The sequence below is a fragment of the Stenella coeruleoalba genome (genome assembly GCF_951394435.1).
Source record: "Stenella coeruleoalba genome assembly, chromosome: 2".
Classification (NCBI taxonomy): Eukaryota; Metazoa; Chordata; class Mammalia; order Artiodactyla; family Delphinidae; genus Stenella; species Stenella coeruleoalba.
In genome coordinates, this window is record NC_137147.1 from 135,792,791 (window position 1) to 135,815,507 (window position 22,717).

The 22,717-nt window shown below is 39.8% G+C and overlaps 2 protein-coding genes across 7 annotated transcripts in view; one reads left to right on the forward strand and one right to left on the reverse strand.

The window, feature by feature from the left end:
• The window catches only part of SENP8 (SUMO peptidase family member, NEDD8 specific), a 41,362-nt gene extending 35,063 nt beyond the window's left edge, over nt 1-6,299 (reverse strand). For both annotated transcript variants that reach the window (XR_013827297.1, XM_079914563.1), the window contains exon 1: nt 6,192-6,299. The gene's annotated coding sequence lies outside the window, so the exon portion shown is untranslated. The remainder of the gene's footprint in view (nt 1-6,191) is intronic.
• Nucleotides 6,300-6,676: 377 nt separating this feature from the next.
• MYO9A (myosin IXA) overlaps nt 6,677-22,717 on the forward strand; it is a 270,235-nt gene continuing 254,194 nt past the window's right edge. For all 5 annotated transcript variants that reach the window (XM_079912006.1, XM_079912009.1, XM_079912008.1 and 2 more), the window contains exon 1: nt 6,677-6,970. The gene's annotated coding sequence lies outside the window, so the exon portion shown is untranslated. The remainder of the gene's footprint in view (nt 6,971-22,717) is intronic.

Genomic DNA, 22,717 nt, shown 5'->3' on the forward strand with positions numbered 1-22,717 from the left:
CTAGTAATCAAAGAAATGTAAGTTGAAGTAACATTTCATTTTTTACCTGTCAAATTAGCAAGCATGTAGAAAACTGATAATAACCAGCATTGCTGAGTAACTATGGGAAAATGGGCATTCTTATTGTTAACAGAAATGTAAACAAATGCAAGCTTTTTGAAGGATAATTTGCCATTATATTTTAATATTTAAGAAATGTCTATAGGTAGGTATTACACTTTCAGAAATTTATCTGAAGGGAAACATTAGGATATGTGCAAAAATTTAACAGGGATGTTTACCACAGCAATATTTATAACAGAAAAATTGGAAAGTTTAAAAGAGGACTGGTAAATTTAAATAACAGGATTTCCATTCAATGGAATACTTTGCAGCCATTAAAAAATGAAGTTATAGAAATAAATTTATTGACACAGAAATATGTTCATAATATGTTATGGAAAGAAAGGTTATATAAAAATCTGTACACAAATATACACAAAAATAGTCAAGAATGATAGCCATCTAAAGTTATATACAGTTTTCTTTAAGAATGGAATTTTAATACCTTTAAACTTTTTTCTTCTTTTGATATTGACTGCTTAATTTTTTCCCCTCTCTTTTTATAATGAGCACATACCAGTAAGTACAGCTATTTTCATTCAAGAAAAAAAAAAATGTACCACCTCCCACTCTTACACTGACCTAAAAATGTCTGTTTCTTCAACTCACAGGTCTCACTTTCGTCCTCTGGAAAAAAACAGTAAATCTAATCTCTCTTCTACAAAACTTCGAACACAAAGATTTAAATATAATCTGATGTTCATTAAGATTAGGTTACGTCCAACTTCTAATGAATGATTCCCTTTGCAATTTCACAAAAAGAATCACATCCAAGACCAAATGTGCTTTTCATGGCAGCATAAGCAGAAAAATTTTCAGGAAGGAAGTTGAAGCCTTATTTTTTGGTTTCAATTTCCCCTAATTAAACGTTTCCTTTTAATGCTAGGCTAAACCATCCAGAGATTTGTATAAAGTGGCATGTTAAAAATTACCATCAAGATTTTACATCCCTGTTGAAGACAAAGATTATATTTTACTCAACCGTGCTATCTTCAGTGCGTGAAAACACAAAATTGTTATAAACATAGGAAGATTTCTCAATTTTATAAATTATTTATAAATTTGAACAATATTACTCTAACATGAATATTTTACAAATAGAGGAATTCAGCTCTCAAAGCAGAAAAACCATTTGGTATGATGATGATGCCTGGTAACTCTACAGCCATAAATTCCATTTGGCCCTACCTTGGGCCAGGGAGATAGACTAAGTAACCTTTTAGAATTTCTTCTAGCACTGAGGCTCTGCATTTATTGTTCTGTTACTTATTAGGCATGGCTATCAATGGCTAAGGGGTCATTGACCAGAAAAAGTACTTTATTCTTAGTCTACCATTTCTACTTCAAAGGTTCCATCTATAACTGTGTCACTATTTTTTTCCTTTACTTGGTGTAAACACCAGCCTTTTTTTTTTTGCGGTATGCGGGCCTCTCACTGTTGTGGCCTCTCCCGCTGTGGAGCACAGGCTCCGGACGCACAGGCTCAGCGGCCATGGCTCATGGGCCCAGCAGCTCCGCGGCATGTGGGATCTTCCCGGACCGGGGCACGAACCCGTGTCCTCTGAATCGGCAGGCGGACTCTCAACCACTGCGCCACCAGGGAAGCCCCACCAGCCTTTTCTTAAAATGATTTTGTTTTGCTTAAATTTTCTGAGAAATGACTTAACACAATTGCAAAATCTGAAGTGACTAGGGCTGTAAATAGTGTTTGGGGAGGACACTAGATTTAATGAGAGGTCTAAGATATTTTACAAAAGAGTAGACAGAATTTTATTTAGTATATAGCTAATATATCCTAGCTGATAAGATGTGGTCAAGCTAAAGTTATATAATCTGCCTGGTTTCGTAAATAATCACTGTGTTTAGCCCACAGTAGCTATACACAAGCATTTTGTCTGAAAGAGTATAAAAAAGCCATCATCTTTTATTTTTTGTCTTCTAGATTTCAAAGCCTGGTAAGTGATTTTTTTCATAGATAGTTAAGAGGTAAATTGTTATTACAAACTCCTATTTAATGGATTTCAAAAATGTGCTTGGTGTATAGCAGGTGCTCAGTAAATATTTAATGAACAAATGGAAGAAACAATGAATTTCTGTTTTACTGTACTGTGCTGACAGGAAAACAGTGTCTGATGGGACCCAATTATGACATAGAATTCTCTTAGCAATTTGTCTTTAAATGTTAATTAATATGAATACTCGTGAGTCATGTGACCAGGTCTGAACTATATATTATTAAGTAGGACTAAACATTTCCAGCAACTATATATTTTAGCTGCTAATATAAAGTGCCAAGTTGCTGCAACAAACAGTAGTGGGAAAATTACGGCCAGCCAAAGCCAGATATCCACACCCTATTGTTTTGAAGGAATTTAACCTATCATACTACTCTGAGAGAGCATTTATTTACTTTTTGGCCCTCAGGGAAGGAAGGCCTAGAACGATTTTTAAACCTACAATATAGATGCTCAAAAATAATAACTGTAACCAGGACAATTTTTTTCAGTATCATGACTGTGTTCTAGTACTTTTATAACAGATGAATGTGCAAAAGTGTAGTCATCTAATTGGAAGCCAGAGAAAGGAACTTCCAGAGATTTTCTGTAAGTAATAAAAATGCTTAAAATCTCTCATATGTGTCAAGTATTCTCTCTGCTTTAAGATAGACCTATTCCCCCCCTTCCCTAAAAAAGGAGATAGACAGATGAAATTCAAAGTCTACATAAACTTGACTTTCTATCTGTATTGAACCATATCATTACCCAAACGGTCTCCAGTAGGTAGATGGACAAAGTGAATATAAGCTAGTCATGCTGAAGAAGGTAGCCTCTCAGAGAATCTGGTTCAGAAAAGTTAAGTTACTTTACTCATTTGGATTAGTAATACTTGGACCTCAAATTCAATTTTTTGAATAATATGGTTAAAAAAGCACATTATTTGGAGAGTAGCTGGGATTTGAGCAGTGAGTTTTATATAGTCTGGCAATGGTCAGTTTCCAAAGAGATGGGTTACCTGGGCCTTGAGGACTTCCTTTTTGTTTACTAATGCATTTTACTCATCCAAGAGGTTTAAGGAATTGGCAAGGAGAGGAGTCTGGACCTTAAACAGTCAGAAATTTAGGACTTACAGATGTAGAGGGAATTTAACCAAGGAAGGCCTTAGCAATATCTAGAAACGTAGATAGGTGGTAAAGCCATTGCTTATCATACGTTCTAACATTATAATTTATAACATAAAAGAATGGGCTAGCCTCTTGACAACGTAAACTGCTAACTGATCTCTACACAGGTGTGCGTGTCCTTGTTGAAAGGTATGTAATTCAGTCCAATCTTTTTCTTTAGATTGGTCACCCTGGGAAAATAAAGGAACTCAGTAGACTCTTTGGAGATCGCTTTATGATAAAATTTATTTTTAAAAAAATTTAATTATTTATTGGTCTAGTCTCTTCATTCCTATCCTTTGATGATCTAACCTATACATTACTGCTACATTATTTTTCAAACAGAACTCTAGTTTCATTATTCTCCAAATTTTTAAACATTTCTCCATCATCTACCAAAATTAAGTACAAACTACAGCATGGCATTAAATTATTTCCATTAAAATAGCCACAACCTTTCCCAATTTATTTCCTTGTACTTCTCCCACATACACAGCCACAAGCTCAATTCTCCTGCAGGCCCAAATTATTAGGCAACAGTGGAGTCGTAGTGGTTACTGCAACTAAGGTACAGGAAAAAGAGAAGAGCCAGCTCCCCACTCCCACTCCAACTGAGAGGTTAAGAAGTGAACACTGCTCAAGTACCCTTCCGAAACACAGACTTGATCTGTCATGCTCTTGCTTAAAACCATTACAGTAAGCTTTTTATAAATCTAGAATCCATGGGCCAGGAGATGGCTAGAATTAAGGGTTCCATGAACTTGGATTGGGGAAAAAAATTGCATCTTTTCAATAAACTCTAGCTGAAATTTAGCATTTTCTTCACTAAGTGTAGGCAATAATCCTCAGTGGTATTAACAGTCCCTATGTCTTTGTCACCATTAGAAATATATTTTCATATCACATTAAAGTTGTTCCAATTACCTCAAAATATAATTTATACTCATCACTATTTTGAAATTACATAATTAGACCTGCTGCCAGATGTTATTTAATGTGTAAGGAAGCACATATATAACTACATCACACATTTGTTTTAATATTTTTAAAACTTTCAATAAAAATAATTTCATTTACATTTCTATGTATTTTACTTTATACATTTAAAAACATTATTCTGAGATAAGGTCCACAGGCCAGGCTGCCAAAGTGGTCCATGACATAAAAGAGGTTATTTTATTTTTACCTTTGTTATTTATACCTATTAATTGCTTATAGTATATAATCTGAACACTTTAGCATGGAATTCAAGGCTCCTCATTAACTGTTCACACCCACTTTATCATCTTTATCTCTGTCCCACCCCTACTTTTCATACTAAACTCTAGTCATACCAGACAATAGTGACTCTCTCTTATCTGGTGGCAGATAGGTTTTTGAATTAACCCTAGTTAATAGACAGTAGCCATGCACTGGCCTGGGCTTTGCCTTACCCAGACCTTCTCTGCCTGCCAGGTGAATTCTTTTAAAGGTCTGTTTTCCCTAATACTACGAGGTCCTAATAGGGCTGAATCTTTAATCTTTCTCATACCTAACGTAAATGATCAATGAAACGAATATAAAAGACAGATTCTAAATTGGCAAGGCACTGTGTGTAGTAATAATCTCTAGGGGAGTGAAGTTAGCCTCTGAATCTCATAAATTCGCCTAGCTCTGATCTTTTTGGGGATAGAAATGAGGAGGCCCTTGAGCTCTAAGGCTGGATCCCCAGCTGATAAATCTTGGATGGAGGGGAAAGGGAGGGGAAAGAGAGCAGTAACTGAGGTGGATCTGATTAAGACTGAAGGATGGAAATGTGCTGAAGGGAAAGGCAGGAGTGACGACTTCTCCCATTTCCCAGAGCAGTTATTCAAAACTATCATCACTCTGACCAAGCGTCCCATTCCATCTCTAACTCTCTCTCATCAAATGACTCCCATCTTAATGTTACAGAGTCAACTCTATCAACCTTCTGCCTTCCCCTACTTCCCATCCTTTCCTTTGCTCTAGTTTAGTGGTTCTCAACCCACAGCATCAGTCACCTCAGGAGTTTTTAAAAATGAAACACTGATTCCCGAGTTTGTTTAATTGGCCTCAGATGGAGCAACTGCATTGGTTTTATTTTTAAAAAGCTTCCCAGGTGACTCTAATGTGCATACAAGATTGAGTTCCACTAGTGTTCTTGGTTCTGTAAATTAGCTATTCTCATCCATAAATTGTCTACTTCTCGGTTCCATGGTACACTTTTATGCCTAAGAGTTTCCCATCTTAAAAGAACACACTGTTGCGGCCCACACACTTGCCCCTCATCTCATCACTTTACAACGATGTTTCTTTAAAGGGTAGCCTACACCTGTATGGTTTTTACCAGCTATGTTCTATGACTTTTTACTCTTCCAGCCAGTACTGGCATATGATTTTGTACTCGTCATTCCCTCTGCTTCTATCTCCTCTCATATTTCTTTGACCAGCTTCTGCTCACTAGCCTTTTAACACAAATTGAGTGACCCAAAGGTCACCTTGGAAAGGGTTTCCTCAAGTCCTTCTATACAATCAGGTTCAGAGTATCCTGTGTTGTTTTTTTTTTTCTTATTATAAATTTACTACCACTGCGGATTCTCTCATCGTCTCGACATAACAGAGCGCTTCAGAAAGCTGAGCCTGTTTCATTTGCTTCTGACTTTCTGGAGTCTAACTCCTGGAAACCACTCAGTGAAAAAACTGAGTAATGAATGGAAAGAAAGGCTAGGAAACGGAGGTCTGGGGCGGGGAAATGAGGGGGAGGGCGTGTGTGTGGAAACGGGGTGGGGAGGGCTAACGGGGTGGAGCTGAGAACCCTGCGCCAAAACTGGGGAGGGGGCAAGGATACCCTAGATCTGCGTGGGCGGTAAAGCGGTCCCCGGCCCAGACACACCGACCAGCAAACCCAAGTGGGGAGCAGGCTTCTTACCTGCCTCGGACCTCACCACCCCAACCAGCCTTCAGGCGGCTCTCTATTGGCCGGAAAACGAAAGCTACGGTCGCAAACCCTGAGTTTTCTACCCCAACATTGCGACATTCCTCTTTAGTAGAGAGAGAATCTAAGGCAGAGTTCCCAGCTCTGCCGTAAGGTGAGGAAGAAAAGTTTGGGCGGGGCCGCCCGGGACGGATGAAATGGGGCGTGTCCGCGCAAGCGCATGCGGTACTCTCGGGCGGCGTCACGTGCGGGGGCGGGGGCGGGGCCGGGCGGCTGGGCCAGCTTCGGCCGGCGGTAGGGGGCGTGGGAGGTAAGTGCGCGCGCCTGCTCGTCTGCAGCCGAGGAGTCGCGCGGGGCGGGGCCTTGTGCGCGGGGTCGGGGGCGCGCGGGCCGGAGCGGACGGGGTCGGGGCGGCGGTTGGCTGTGGCTGCTGAGAGTCCAGCCAGGACGCCGAGAGGCGGCGGAGGAGGCACCGGCGGCACCGGCATAGGGGGCGACAGCGGTTGAGGCGGCGGTCCAACGCGTGCTCTCTGGGCGGGTGCGGCGGGGGATGTGCCTGCCCAGGCCGGGCGGAGTCTCTCTGACAGGGCGGGGGATGCGCGGCGGCCGCTCGCCCGGACCCTAAGGCAGCTGGGCCCACCCTCCCCAAACCCTCCGACCCTCGGTGGTCTCGGCCTCTGCTGTCTCCTCCGGCCTGACCCTGCGGCTGAGGCTGGCAGGCGGCTTCCGCCGAAGAGGAGGGGGCTGCGGTGGCCACAGCGGCGGAGCCCGAGGTAAGACCCGCCCAAGCCGCCCAGCGGCCCTGCGGCCCGGCCCGGCCCACGTCTCAGTCTCTCTCTTTAGCTTTTGCGGGGCCGCTCCGCCCCGCCCCGGCGGAGACGCCCCGCGAGCGGGTCTGCCCCGCAGCCTCCCTGACACCCGATCGCTGCCCCGGGTCCCCCGTAGACCCCACCCATCGTATCTTCCATTGACCAGACACCATTCCGGCCCTCCAACCTTTCTAGGGGTTCTGTCACGGGCCCCCCACCCCAGCACACCGTACTGGAACCTCCTTCAGACTCTCTTAGGACGCTTAATGGGGCCTCGAGATTCTGTCACGTCCTCCCGTGAGCTGACCCGGGTTTGTCACTGTTCCTCAGACCCAGTTACTGCCACCCCCTAACCCCTTGCTACCCCCAGTTCCAGGGCAGATCCATCGTGCCCACCTCTCTTCTCTCCTCCCCCGCCCAGCTCGCTCACCGCCTAGCCGACTAGCTCTTCCCCTACCCAACTCGGCTTTCAGATAGTCTGCTTCGTGATGCTCTTACCTCCCAAGAGATCTGGTGTCAGTCAGCCCCTCTTTAGACACCATCAACAGCGGCCTCTCCCCCCAACTCCTACTGTAGCCTCTCCCCCAGACCTCTTGTCCTTAGGCAGATCTGATTATCTTTCTCCCCGCTCGTGATCCTTTCTTTGGTTGGAAGGGCTTTGCCATGAAATCCTGAAGGGGTGTTTGCGTAGCCTAGTGTGTTCCCTCCGGTGGGGCTTAAGGGGACCAACTGACACCCTTGTTTGGAGGGTTTAGTCTGGTGGCTATAGAGGAAGAAGGAAGAGCATGGAAACCCCGGGCAGGGGGTGTGTGCTGTTGTAAGGTCTCACAGCCTGCTTCTCATCTTGTCTCTTCTGTAGAACCTGTGAGGTAGTCCAGATCGTGACATTTTAGGGACATCTGTAAGGATCAAAGCACATAACACTAATGAATATAACTGTGTCTCCATGTGGTATCACTTGCTTCACTTTCCTAGATTTTTACAAATCTTTTGCACTGTTTTTGAAGGATACCAGGGTGCTTTGTTTTTTGGATTTGCTGTTTGCGAATTTGCTGGAAAAGTAAGATTTGTAGCTTTCCTTAATCCCTGAAGACTTTAATGTCAGTTTAATAATAAAATTCTTCTACCTGGTGCTACTGTCTTGCTTTTCCAAGGAGCAAGTACAATTATCATGCAGTGTTCACCGATGTCATTACCAACAGCCTTCTCAATAGTAAAATATTAAATAAAATGTAGTTTGTTGAACTACTTAGCTGTCAAGAAGGAAAGGTAATTTTACACCAGATGATCAGTGCATAATTTTATCATTGGTATAGGGATGAAGTATAGAGAGGTTTTTGTAGTCAGTACTTTAAAATTTTTATTTTGTGTGTGTGGAACTGAGGAGGGAGAAAATCATATTAAAATTATAGGTCATAACTACACATAGTATAAAAGTCAAAAGGTTCAAAAGAATATGCAGTAAAAAGTTTCTTTTCCCCCTTCTTATCCTCTAACCACGCATTTTCCCTCAGACGCAACCACTGTTTCCATCTTTGTGTCCTTCCTGTGATATTTCTAGCATACAAGTCTATACATTTATATTTTTAAAACACTCCACAGACAAATCCTTGCATACTGTATACTATGGATATACCACCCCCCCTTTAATAATAGATCCTAGAGTTCATTCAACAATAGTACATTTGGAAGTGCCTCATTTACTGGGTGGATAGTATTCCATCCTGGTGATCTTGAGGTTATTTTCAGTCTTTGTTTTTATAAACAGTGCTGCATGCTTTTCTTTTAAATGTATCATATGTTTTGTATGTTTTAAGTAATTTTCAGGATTTGAAAAATTTCATGATGATTGTTTTGTGAACCTACAGAAAAGCATATAAGTAAAGTAAATTTCTCATTGAATCTCTAAGCTTCCATGGAGTGACTGGCTTTGATAGAGATCATAATGTTTGTCAGGAAGTTACTGAAGGATTTAAAGAAGGGGACTGAAATGATAAGATTTGCATTTTTAAAAGATCACTCTGCTTTGAGGAGGGTGGATTGAAAGGTAGATGTGTCAGGAGGGTAAATGATGATGGTACAGTCTTCATTTGGGTTTTGAGAGTAGACAGGATTTGGTGATTTCATTGGATTTGAGATTAGGGTGAGGGTTCATAGAGGATAAGATCTAGGTTTCTAGCTTGTGCCTTTCACTGAGGTGGGGATCCATATGAGGGAGGAGTGGAATTTTTATTTTTGTCAAGAAAGGGGAATTCAATTTGTGGCATGTTGAGTTTGGGTGATTATACTTCTATCAGATGTAGATGGCCAGGAGGCAACTGGATTTGTGGCTTAAGCTCATTATCAAGTTCTGTGTTGATAGTAATAGATTTGGGTGCAAAAGGTGTACTGAGAGGAGAAGAGATTGTAGGATAGAAATCCAACATTTACAGTATAGGTAGAGTTGAATGTCAAAGCTAGTAAATTATGTGATTAAGTTCTCTAAAAAATCTTGTTGTAGTTTAAACATCAATAGGTTCACTGTCTGACAAGACTTTTTAACAGTGTTTTCCCTGAGTGGTATATAGTACTGAGGGAAATGGAGTAAACTTAGATTATTAAAAAGGTAAAACCTCAGTAGAAATTAGCAACATAAATCCCATTTTTTTCTAATCATTTAGATTATACTATTGTAAAAGTTTGTTCAATCTTCACTGTTTATAGAGAAGTATAGGAGCTTGGAAAATGTGGTTTGCCAAGAATATTAAGTTTTTTGGTTTGTATGATTTCTAGTTATATTAGTAATAAAAATTAGTCAAAGATTTTTCAGTCACGTTTTTAAAACATAACATGACTTACTGTATTTATTCCTAAGTCCAGAGCTGCAGTGTAGAGCTCTTGCCTTTACTCTGGATCCTTGTAAATCACTTCTAATGGACATCTCCACTGGGATTCATATTTCACAAGCACTTAACACATGTACAAAATAAAACTCTTCTTTGCCTCTCTTCCCTCCAAAAAGGTGGGGGTAGAAGGAGACAAACTGCAACACAATTTTTTCTTTTGATTGTCTTGATGAACGGTACTACTCTCTCCTCCTCATGAAGCCTTTAGGAATCTGGGAATCATCCTCCACTGCACTCTGTACCAAACTACCAACATCACAAAGTCCGGCACGGTCTTCCTCATGATATTTCAGATCATTCCTGATTGCTATTTTTTTGTTGTCTCTGTTTTTTTTTTTTTAAATGTTGGGGGTAGGAGTTTATTTATTTATTTTTGCTGTGTTGGGTCTTTGTTTCTGTGCGAGGGCTTTCTCTAGTTGTGGCAAGTGGGGGCCACTCTTCATCGCGGTGCGCGGGCCTCTCTTGTTGCGGAGCACAGGCTCCAGACGCGCAGGCTCAGTAGTTGTGGCTCATGGGCCTAGTTGCTCCGTGGCATGTGGGATCCTCCCAGACCAGGGCTCGAACCCGTGTCCCCTGCATTAGCAGGCAGATTCTCAATCACTGCACCACCAGGGAAGCCCCATGTTGTCTCTGTTTTAACCCCGAATGTCTTTTGGTCTTCTTGTCTTCATCTGCTTCTTGTTTTGCCGTACCCTCTAGTTCATTCTGTCCACTTTTGCCAGAGTAAGTGTTCTAAAATGCTCTTTTAGTTAGGCTATTTCAGTTGCAACGAAGAGACTCAAGTTACCTTAAGTAGTGGAGTGCTTATGGAAAGAAAACATGCACAAGGGAACCCAGGAAAAGTTAAACAGCTTGGTCTCAGGAAGAACAGGAGCTTAAAAATAAAACTAGAGGGCTTCCCTGGTGGGGCAGTGGATAAGAATCTGCCTGCCAATGCAGGGGACACAGGTTCAATCCCTGGTCCAGGAAGATCCCACATGCCGTGGAGCAACTAAGCCCGTGTGCCATGGCTACTGAGCCTGCACTGCAGAGCCCGTGTGCCACAACTACTGAAGCCCGCGTGCTTAGAGCCTGTGCTCTGCAACAAGAGAAGCCACCGTGGTGAAAAGCCCGTGCACCGCAACGAAGAGTAGCCCCTGCTCACCACAACTAGAGAAAGCCTGCGCACAGCACTGAAGACCCAACACAGCCAAAAATAAATAAATTTTAAAAATAATTAAATAAAACTAGAAGCGGGAAAAGACAGATTTTACTCTAGTGCTCTACTGTTAACTTGTCTTAGCTACTTTTTCTATTTCGTTTTGTATTATTTTTTCTCTCTAATCTCCTCCCCCACCCAATCTTATGGCTTCCATTTATTTCTGATTTCTTCCTCCTTATAACTACCGTGTCACTCCCATGCCAACATCTTACCTCCTGACTACTGTCTTTTTTCTTTTTTAACATCTTTATTGGAGTATAATTGCTTTACAATGGTGTGTTAGTTTCTGCTGTATAACAAAGTGAATCAGCTATACAAATACATATATCCCCATATCTCTTCCCTCTTGCGTCTCCCTCCCTCCCACCCACCCTATCCCACCCTTCTAGCTAGTCACACAGCACCAAGCTGATCTCCCTGTGCTATGCGGCTGCTTCCCACTAGCTATCTGTTTTACATTTGGTAATGTATATTGGCTACTGTCTTTTTAACTTGAGCTTCTGTTGCTGACTTTTTCCTAAGATTTTCTGGTTTGAATTCCCAAGAAACAATCTGTTTGGCTCAGCTCTGTAATCATGGGCTGCTAGCAAGCCTGTGTACTTGGGTCATGTGACTACTCCTGGCCATTTAGTGTTGGCTGTGTGTTTGTGCATGTGGGTATGGGGCAGGATCATAATGGTGAAAAACATGGGGCAGTGTGTAGGCTAACTTTCCCACAAAATGGGGTTGCAAACATGGCAGGCACCATGATTGACACAGTACAAATACAAATCTAATCATATCCTTTCCTGTTGAAAGATCTTCAGTGCTTTCCCATTGCTTTCAGGATAAAGCTTAAACGGTAGCTTGGCATGTGTGTGAGATCCTTCGTGATCTGACTCTTCTTTAGGCTTTCCTTCCTTGCTCTCTTCCTTAAATTCTTTGATCCACTCATTGAACTTAGGTCTTTGCACTCTGTGTTCCCTTTCCCGCCTTTCCCTTCCACCTTTCTCTGCTTAACAATCTGCTATCTGATCTTCAGGACTCAGATGAGGTGTATCTTTGGGAAGCCTTCCTTTACTTCCTCCAGGTTAAGTTAGGTGCCACTCCTATAGTATGTAGTGCTTGCTTCTGTCACAGCCCTCTAATGAAATTCCTAATAGCTTGTCTATTTTCTTCACTGGGCTGTAGCTTCTTTGGTATCAGTACAATATAGTAAGGCACGTTTTTAGATTGAGGATTTTTTAAAAAGAATATGCTTATTATAAATTATATATAAAAAAGTGCACAGATCATAAATGTGCAGCTCAATAAATTTTCACAGAATGAATACACAAATGTAAACAACACCTACATCAAGCACGATACAGGATATTACTATCAATACAACCACACAGGCCACCTTATGCCCTCTTCTGGTTGCTAGTCCAGTTCAAAGAGGATTTAATTTTAAGTGGGAAAACTCGTTAACGTAGATTTCTCTACATATTTTGTGTGTATCTTTAGACATACAAGAGACATAGATATTAGAATTTTGATCCTATGGAAAGAACATACGTAATTTATATTAGTACAATTTTGGCATACTTTTGTGCAATAGATAAATTCAAAATCACATCATATTTTAATATTCAGTTATGGGATGTTTGTATTTAGGTAGATTTTCTTGTTTTTAAGTTTAATATTTTAGAGTAGTGGAAAAGAATATGACAGACCAAAGAGTATTTGCTTAAAATAGCCTGTTTTGAGTGGGGATCATGCTTGAGATGGGTATAGTAAACATGTAAAGCACTTTCCAAATGGTGTTTAGCCTCTGGGTTTTAATGTGAATTATGTTGCTAGCATATTTTGGCAATGGGGTCATCCAACGGGCAACTGGAGTATAATTTTACATGTACAGTGAGGAAAGGACTAGCTGTCCTGTGTCATAGACAGCTGGCTTGCTAAGAATTGAGTTTTTTTTGCAACTAGCAATAATTTTAGAGCATGCTTATTCTTTTTCTCAGTTTTGATTTTTCTTAAACTTTAAGATTATGTGGCTCTTTGAGTATGAAGGAATTCTTTTAAACATAGTTTTTCCTTAGATGGACTTTTCTGTCTGTAAGTATTAAATTTGTTAAGGCCAATTAAATGGAAAGAATACTATAGACTTTTAAACCTGGATTTTCAACAGACCTCGATTCAATTTCCAGCCTCATCCCTTATGAGCTGTCATTTGTGGGCAAGTCACTTAACATTTCTGAGCTTCAAGAATGTTCATCTCACAAGATTATCATGAGTTAAAACAGTTTATGTAAATAAAGCACCAAGCACGTAGTAGATACTTAAGAAGTCTTCATTTTCCTCCTTGAATATGTCTATTTCTTGTTATGTTTAAATATGAGATCAAGAATTTAAAGAATTTCATTGTGTGGCATAAATAAATGGCCATCAAAGTTTGTTGCCAGTAGAAGTCAATCTTAGAAGGATAGTCTGCTAGCTGTCTTTCAAGTGTGATCATAGTTTTCAATTCAAAAGGCTCTAAAGAAGTGCTTCTCTTGATGTCTTAGTATATCAGATTAATGGATGTTAGAATGTATTTTGATTCAGTGTGAGGTACAACAAAATGTTCTGTTTGCCAATGACAAACATTCCTTAAATCATTGACAGATTGTACTACTATTGCTGTCTGTAGTGTGTAAGTATTTGAGATCTGTTTACCTATATTGATTAGATGATAGTGGGCTGAGTAGTCTCTGGATTTTTTTTTTTTTTTAAAGACAGTTACTTTATTTTATTTTTTTGGCTTTGCCGCGTGGCTGGCGGGATGTTAGTTCCCCGACCAGGGATTGAACCTAGGTCCCCAGCAGTGGAATCGTGGAGTCTTAACCACTGGACTGCCAGGGAATTCCCGAAATTTTTATTTATTTATTTATTTTACTATAAGGGAGAAAGTTCTTCAGATAACTGTGTGGATATCAGTTTATAAATGATCTTGAGATCGTATTTTTTCCTTACCTTCTTTTGCAACTCTACCTTATTTTAGTTCTCTTCCTGCCTTCCCCCTCCTTCTTTAAAAAAAGAAAATATTTATTTGGTTGCACTGGGTCTTAGTTGTGGCAGGCGGTCTCCTTAGTTGCGGCTCACTGGCTCCTTAGTTGAGGCTCACCAGCTCCTTAGTTGTGGCATGTGGGCTCCTTTAGTTGCAGCAGGCGGGCTCCTTAGTTGTGGCATGCGAACTCTTAGTTGCGGTAGGCATGTGGGATCTAGTTCACTGACTAGGGATCAAACCTGGGCCCCCTGCATTGGGAGCGTGGAGTCTTATCCACTGCACCACCAGGGAAATCCCCCCCCACCCCACTTTTTCAAATAATGAAAATACTTAGAAGATGTTGAGGGACATCACTGGCCATACAGTGGTTAAGACTCCGTTCTCCCATGGGTTCGATAGCTGGTTGGGGAACTGAGATCCCGCATGCTGCACGGTGCGGCCAAAAAAAAAAAGTGTTGAAAAGTTGAAAGAATATACCAAAGAGCATTGATAAGTCAGCCACCATAAGAACCTGCTGTATAAAAAAATAAATAAAATTAAAAAAATAAGTTAACAGTATGCCATCCACATTTGCTGTATCGTTTTCTATGTGTATGTGTGTGTATATACTTTAACTGAACCTTTTGAAAATTGCGACTATTTTGACTTTTACCTCATAACACTTGAGCATATATCTCCTAAGAAAATATTCTCTGTATCACCACAGTGCCATTACCAACACCTAAGAAAAATAACAGTAATTTCCTAATAATATTTAGTATTCAGACTACTAAAATTTTCAGTTTTCCAAACCAGAATTCAGTCAAGATTTTTGCATGCATTTGATTATCTTTTTAGTTTCTTTTAATCTAGAAAAGTTTCTTATACCGCTCCTTTTTCTTATGATATTGAAATTTCTTTGACGAGACTAGATCATTATCTTATAGAATGGCCTGTTTTTTTTTTTTAACATCTTTATTGGAGTATAATTGCTTTACAATGGTGTGTTAGTTTCTGCTTTATAACAAAGTGAATCAGCTATACATATACATATATCCCTATATTTCCTCCCTCTTGCGTCTCCCTCCCACCCTCCCTATCCCACCCCTCTAGGTGGTCACAAAGCACCGAGCTGATCTCCCTGTGCTATGCGGCTGCTTCCCACTCGCTGTCTATTTTACGTTTGGTAGTGTATATGTCCATGCCACTCTCTCACTTCGTCCCAGCTTACCCTCCCCATGTCCTCAAGTCCATTCTCTATGTCTGTGTCTTTATTCCTGTCCTGCCCCTAGGTTCTTCAGAACCTTTTTTTTTTAAGATTCCATATATATGTGTTAGCATACGGTATTTGTTTTTCTCTTTCTGACTTACTTCACTCTGTATGACAGACTCTAGGTCCATCCACCTCTCTACAAATAACTCAATTTCATTTCTTTTTATGGCTGAGTAATATTCCATTGTATATATATATGCCACATCTTCTTTATCAGAATGGCCTGTTTTCTAGTTACCTAATTATTTCTTTGTGCTTTTGCTTAACTTGTTCCTCTGTTCCGTGTATATCTTGCACGGTGGAAGTTATAATTTAAAGGCTTGATTATGCACGTTAAAAAGTTTTGGCAAGAATACTTCATAGGTGATGTTATATTTCATGTTGCATACTGTGGGAGATATATGACATCACTATTAGTGATCTAAGTTTTATGAAGTTTAAAGTGGTGTTTGCAGACTTCCCTGGTGGTGCAGCGGTTAAGAATTCGCCTGCCAATGCAGGGGACATGGGTTCGAGCCCTGGTCCAGGAAGATCCCACATGCTGCGGAGCAACTAAGCCCGTGCACTACAACTACTGAGCCTGTGCTCTAGAGCCCATGGGCCACAATCACTGAGCCCGCACGCCACAACTACTGGAGCCCCTGCGCTCTGGGGCCTGTGCTTCGCAGCAAGAGAAGCCACCGCAATGAGAAGCATGTGCACCGTAACAAAGAGTAGTCCCTGCTCACCACAACTAGAGAAAGCCCACGTGCAGCAAGGAAGACCCAACACAGCCAAAAATAAATAAATAAATTTAAAAAATAAATAAAGTGGTGTTTGCTCTATCTTTCCATTGTAAAAGTATATTCTTTCCTCTTACGATCATCAAGTACAGTAATCTGTGGGGGCAATACTTTGGTATCATACAAATATTCCATCCTTCAGGATATTCTGTATCTAGCGATTTTAGCATCTTTTGTGAGCCTTGGGTGAGGGGTTGGTCTAATAGTCATGCACAGTGGTGGCAGACGAGCTTATTAATGGTCTCTTGGATTTTTATTTATTACAATTAGTTACAGATGTTCTTTTTTTTCAGATTTTATTGAAGTAGAGTTGACTTACAATGTTGCGTTAATTTCTTCTGTATAGCAAAGTGACTCAGTTATACATATATATACATTTTTTTTCATATTCTTTTCCATTATGGTTTGTCACAGGATACTGAATATAGTTTCCTGTGCTATACAGTAGAACCTTATTGTTTATCCATCCTATATGTAATTAGCAGTTTGCCTCTGCTAATTTCAAACTCCCATTCCTTCCCTCCCATTGTCCTTTTTTGATGCTCAGATTGTCTCAAATAAGGATATTGGGAGTCCCTTCAAACAGACACCTGAGTTCTTTTTGCATAAGCCTATTCTTTGAGTGATTCTTTTTGCATAAGCCTATTATTAGTCTTTGAGTGATTCCTTGCTTTTGAGTATAAGACATCTTGGCTCACCAAGGACTTTGCTTTAGACAGGAATCAGCAGTTTCTCCAAGGAGATCTGTCTCCTTTTAGTGGAGGATGATATTTAGAAAACAACATCTGGATGTTGGTATGCTCCCTTTTATGGAACTGTCATCACTTCTAGGTCTTCTCAGGGGAGAAAAAAAAGCATGAGGTCATATTGATAATTCTTATTCAAATTTAACATTGCATGTTTCTTTCTTCTTTTTTTAAAAAAGTACTTTAGTTTTAATCTCTTTTATATTGAAAATCTTAATTTTTATTAACATTGATTTTTTTCCTAAGTATAACTAATATAGTTCAAAAATAAATAAAACTACTAGTAAATTTTAAGATTTCTTTGCATCTCATTTTGTCCTAGAACGTATCCCACCAAGGTTATACTTATTGTTAGTACTGTGTTTAAAAGTCACTTGAAATCATTATTTTCTCAGTGTGATTGTTACTAGTTTGGTATGTATTTAGGTCCATTTGTTTTTCATTTTAGGGTTTGCTTCCTCTGTTTTTTTAAATTTACTGTTATCCTTTGAATATGTAAGATACATAGTTCAAAAGGAGAAACCAAATGTAAAGGTATATGTAGAAGTCTTATTTTCATCCTCATCCCTTCTGTTTCCTTCTTGCTCTCCTATAGATAATCATTTTTGTAAGTTTCTGATCAATCATTCCAGTTTTTTCTTTTTCTTTCAAAGTTAGGTGTATGTGTATTCTTTCATACCATATGTACTGTTCTGTATTTCTTCTTTTTTTTTTTTTTTCCATTTAACAATATATTTGGGAGAATACTCCATATTGGTACATACAGATCTTATTCTTTTTTATGGAGGCATAGTATTCTATTGTGTTGATATACCATAATTTTATTAACGAGTCTGTATCTGATAGATATTTGTGTTTAATCTTTTGTACTATGAATAGGTAATACATACTGAATAGATTAACTGAAAAATAAAGTTTCTTCCTCAGGTAATTAAGAAGGAGTTGGTTTGTTCCAGAGAGCCCTGTAGTCTGAGGGGGCTTTAGTTTTTTGTTTTAATATTTATTTATTTATTTATTTATTTATGCTGTGCTAGGTCTTAGTTGCGGCACACGGGATCTTCGTTGCAGCATGCGGACTTCTTAGTTGCAGCATGCATGTGGGATCTAGTTCCCCAACCAGGGATCGAACCCCGGCCCCCTGCCTTGGGAGTGCGGAGTCTTACCCACTGGACCACCAGGGAAGTCCCTGAGGGGGCTTTGTTATTGTGTTTTGTTGTTGTTGTTAAGAGGATTTCAGGAGAAGTAGATATATTTAGGTACACTTTCTTGCACCTAAATATTAGGTGATTGATATCAATGATGTTAATCTGCTTTGTTTTATGGCACCTGGTCAGAAGGGACAGAGAAGATTTACCTACTTCCTCTCCCTGTGCTTCCTGGCTCCTTGAAGCATTGGAACTAAAAATCTGACGTCCTGGGTGTTTTCATGTAAGCATAAGTCAGGTTCTTTCCTTACTGTTTTTTCCCACAACTTCCGCTCTCCTTAACCTTTCTTCTTCCTCTTTTTGCCTTAAATCTTTCAGATTATCGAAGCATTCATTGGACAGATACTTAAGAGTCTAGTAAGGCAGATAAAATGTATACTATGAGTGTAAAGAGTAAGAGCTAGGAATACTAAAGACAGAGGGAAGGGTACCTGCTAGGATATGAGGAATTCAAGCTCTCGAGCTTACATAAATTGCTTTATCATATTAAATTACTATAGCAGGGACTTCCCTGGCGGTCCAGTGGTTAAGACTCCGTGTTTGCACTGCAGGGGGCACAGGTTCCATCCCTGGTCAGGGAATGCATGCTGTGTGGCATGGCAGATGTTTTAGAAAACATCTAAAAAAAATTACTATAGCAGTCATAGGCAGTTGTTACTTTTCCTTTTTATTCAAACATATGGGAGAGTGAATAAAACATATGCAGTTTAAAGAAAATTATAAAGTAGATATTTGTGTTGTCATTGCTCAGGCCAACAAACAAGAATTACCTCTCTATTACCTCACCCTCTTGCCCTTGTCAACATATCCCACTCTGTGGAGGTGGCTATTATCCCGACCTTTTGTGACTGTCATTTTCTTGCTTTGCTTCATAATTTTAAATCCCAGGTCATATATCCTTAAACAATGTAGTGTAGTTTTCCTTGTTTTTCAACTTCATATGAGTACTTTATGTGATTTAAAAAATTTAGTTCAGCATTTGTGAAATTAATTCCAAGTTGTTGGCTGTCGTTCGTTAGATTTCATTGTGGTAATGTATTACAATGTATACTACAATTTAATCATTCTAGTTTTGATAGACATTTGAGTTGATTTCACTTTCTTGCTGTTATACAAATAATTCAGTGGTGAGTGCTCTTGTACCTGTTTCATGTATGCAAGTGCACAGATATTTCTGTAGAATTCCTAGGAATGGAATTGCTGGGTTGCGAGGTATGCACACATTCAACTTTGATAATGACAGAGTGTTTTTCAAAATTATTTCAGTTTATAATTCCAACATAATGAGAGTTCCCTTTGTTTTACATTCTCAGTACTTGGTATTGTCAGACTCTAATTTTTACCAGTCTGAAAGGTGTGATGGTGTCTCATGGTTTTAATTTGCATTTCCATGATTACTAATGAAGTTGAGCATCTTTTCATAGTCATTTGAGTTTTCTTCCTGTGACGTACCTGTTCAAGTTGTTTGCCCAATTTTTTTGTTACGTGGTCTGTGGTTTTCTTACTGATGTTTAGAAATCCTCTGTGTGTGTGTGTGTGTGTGTGTGTGTGTGTGTGTGTGTGTTTTGGCTGTGTTGCACGGCTTGCTGGATCTTAGTTCCCTGACCAGGGATTGAACCCAGGCCCATGGCAGTGAAAGCGTGGAGTCCTAACCACTGGACCGCCAGGGAATTCCCTATATGTGTTTTGGATAATAACACCTGTTTTTGGTGTGTTATTTCACTTTCTGTGGTGCTTGTTGATCAATAAAAATTCTCAGTTTTAATGTAGTTGAATTTATCAGCTTTGGCTAGTGCTATTTGAATCCTCTTAAAGAAACCCTTTTGTAGTCTGAGGTAAAGTAGTTCTCCTGTATCATCTTCTAAGAGCTTTTAAGTTTTAACCTTTCACAAATTTGGTCTTTACCTGGAATAGATTTTTATGGATAGTACGAGGTCCAACCTTATTCTCTCCCACCCCAAATGGACACTCAATTGTTCCAGCATTGATTTTGAAAAATTCATCTTTACTGATCTGCAGTGCCACATCTCACATATGTCCAGTATCCATATTTGCATACTTCTGTTTCTGGACTTTCTTCTCTGTTCTACTGGTCTGTTTGTCTATTCCTGTACAAGTGACACACCATCTTAACTACTTATAGCTTTAGAAGTTCTGATACCTGGTAAGGCACGTCTCCCCAGTTTGCTGTTGTTTTTCAGGAGAGTCTTGGCTGTTTTTGGCCCATTACACTTTCATATATATTTTACTTTTTTTTTTTTTTTTTTTTTTGTGGTATGTGGGCCTCTCACCACTGTGGCCTCTCCCATTGTGGAGCACAGGCTCCAGATGTGCAGACCCAGCGGCCATGGCTCACCTCCGCAGCATGTGGCATCCTCCTGGACTGGGGCACGAACCCGTGTCCCCTGCATCGGCAGGCAGACTCTCAACCACTGCGCCACCAGGGAAACCCTTCCACTTTACTCTTGTGAGAGTTTTGCCAATTTACAGTTTTTTCAGAAACCCACTTCTAGCTTTGTTGGCCCTTTTTATTTTATATTTTCTTTCTCATTTCTATTATTTTCTTTTACCTGTCCTAGTTTTACTTTCCTGTTTTTTCTATCTTCTTAAAAAGACAGTTCCCAAATTTTCACTTTTTTCTATTATACCTATTTAGAGTTATAAATTTCCCTATAAAGTATTGCGTTAGCTGCATCTCACAAGTTTTGAAATGTAATATTTTTGTTATGGTTTATTCAAAATATTTTGTTTACTTATTTTCCCATGGATTATTTAGGACTAGATTTTTAAGTTTACAGCTATGTGAGGATTTCCTACTATATTAGTTATCTATTGCAGCATAACAAGTTAAGCCCAAAACTTAGTAGCTTATTATTGTTTACAGTTTTTGTGGGTCAGGAATTCAGGAGTGGTTCAGCTTGGCAGTTTTGCCTGACTCAGTTCCTTGCCATATGGTTTTTTCCGTGGAGCTTTTTAAGTTTAGTTGTTAAGGTATGACTGCTAGAATTCCTGAGGGAGAAAGTGCTAGGTAGAAGCATGTTGCTGTTTATGATCTAGCCTCAGAAGTCACTCAGCCTCACTTCACTGCATTCTGTGGGATGGGATAGATATTGGTGTGAAAGATTCTATTTGTTACTCCTAGTCATTTTTTTGTTACTGATTTCTATATGTTTGAAAGAACATGTTATGATTTCAGTGCTATTTCTTTTCTTTTTCTGGATTTCCAATTTACATATATTAGATTTTCTCTCAGTCTCACGTTCCTTTTTTCTTTTTGAAGTTTTTTTCTTTAATAAATTTATTTATTTATTTTTGGCTGCATTGGGTCTTCTTTGCTGCACGCAGGCTTTAGTTGCAGTGAGCTGGGGCTACTCTTCATTTCAGTGGCTTCTCTTGTTGTGGAGCACCGGCTGTAGGTGCTCGGGCTTCAGTAGTTGTGGCACGTGGGCTCAGTAGTTGTGGCACGTGGGCTCAGTAGTTGTGGCTCTTGGGCTCTACAGCACAGGCTCAGTAGCTATGGTGCACAGGCTTAGTTGCTCTGTAGCATGTGGGATCTTCCCAGACGAGAGATTGAATCCGTGTTCCCTCCGTTGGCAGGTGGATTCTTAACCACTGCTCCACCAGGGAAGTCCCTCTCACATGTTTCTTAACTTTTTTTCTGTGTTTTTCTTCTTTCACTGTGGGCAGTTTTTTCAGTTAGGTCTTTTAGTTCATTCATTTCAACTATTCCATTTTAAATTCCAGTTGTGTTTTAAAATTTTACAAGTTCTTTTTAGCTTTTAAAATCTTCAAAGTCATTTTTTATGGTTCTTGTCCCTTTCAGATATTTTCAGTCTTATTTATCACTTGAAACATTAGTAAGCAGTTGTATTTTCTGTGTGATCATATCCAATATCTGAAATCTTTGCATATCTGTTTCCATTCCTTGCTTCTTCTTATTCATGGTGCTTTGTTTCCTTCTTGCTTGGTTTAAATAATGTCTTTTCTTGGGACATTATTTGTGATGCTTGCACACGCGTCTTCTCGATGCCTGTAACCTGGGTTTTTTTTTGCGTCATTCAGGTAATATGAATTAAGGCAGCAGATTGTGTGTGTGAGTGTTGAATGTATGTGTGTGTGTAGGATAATAGTAGCTGAGGTGGTCTTGTGTCTAGTGGTTACAATTCAAAGCATACTGTAGCCTGTGCTACCTGTTTTTGTAAGGTTACAAGCTAAGAATAGTTTTTACATTTTTATTTTTATTTATTATTATTTTAAAAATTTCTTTATTTTTATTTTTGGCTGCGTTGGGACCTTGTTGCTGAGTGCCAGCATTCTCTAGTTGCGGCGAGCGGGAGCTGCTCTTCGTTGCGGTGCGTGGGCTTTTCATTGCAGTGGCTTCTCTTGTTGCAGATCACGGGCTCTAGGCGCGTGAGCTTCAGCAGTTGTGGCGCACGGGCTCTAGAGTGCAGACTCAGTAGTTGGGGCACATGGACTTATTTGCTCCATGGCATGTGGGATCTTCCCAGACCAGGGCTCGAACCCGTGTCGAACAGGTGTATTCTTAACCACTGTGCCACCAGGGAAGTCCTCTACATTTTTAAATGATTGGAAAAAAAGAATAATATTTTGCAACATGTGAAAATTATAT